Here is a 445-nt window from a genome sequence, read left to right as displayed (position 1 = left end):
AAGAGAAAGAAAGAAAGAAATGCAGATAGGCAGGAGGGAGAGAGGGAGGAAGGAAGGAAGGAAATGCAGGCAGGAGAGAGGAAGGAAGAGAGAGAGAGAGAGAGAGAAGAAAGAAAGAAAGAGAAAAAAGAAAGAAATGCAGACAGGCAGGAGGGAGAGAGGGAGGAAGGAAGCCAGGAAGAAAGAAAGAAAGAAAGAAAGAAAGAAAGAAAGAAAGAAAGAAAGAAAAAAGCTCTGCCTTGGTCTTCAAATCTGGAGTCTTTTTAAAATGATATTGGACAGCCATAATCCCCGTCTGTTCCACCCTGGAAAGTGAGAATCTGCAACTGTAGCCCAGAGGGATTTCTTCTGAGCCCTTTTTCCCCCAAGAATTATGGGCTTGTGGCTTCCTACCTGAGTTGGTCTCCACCTGAAACTTAGGAAAGGATAAAGAAAAAAAGAAAAA

Source organism: Vipera berus (assembly GCF_964194415.1).
Source record: "Vipera berus genome assembly, chromosome: 3".
NCBI classification, from domain to species: Eukaryota; Metazoa; Chordata; class Lepidosauria; order Squamata; family Viperidae; genus Vipera; species Vipera berus.
This window is presented reverse-complemented; position numbering follows the sequence as displayed.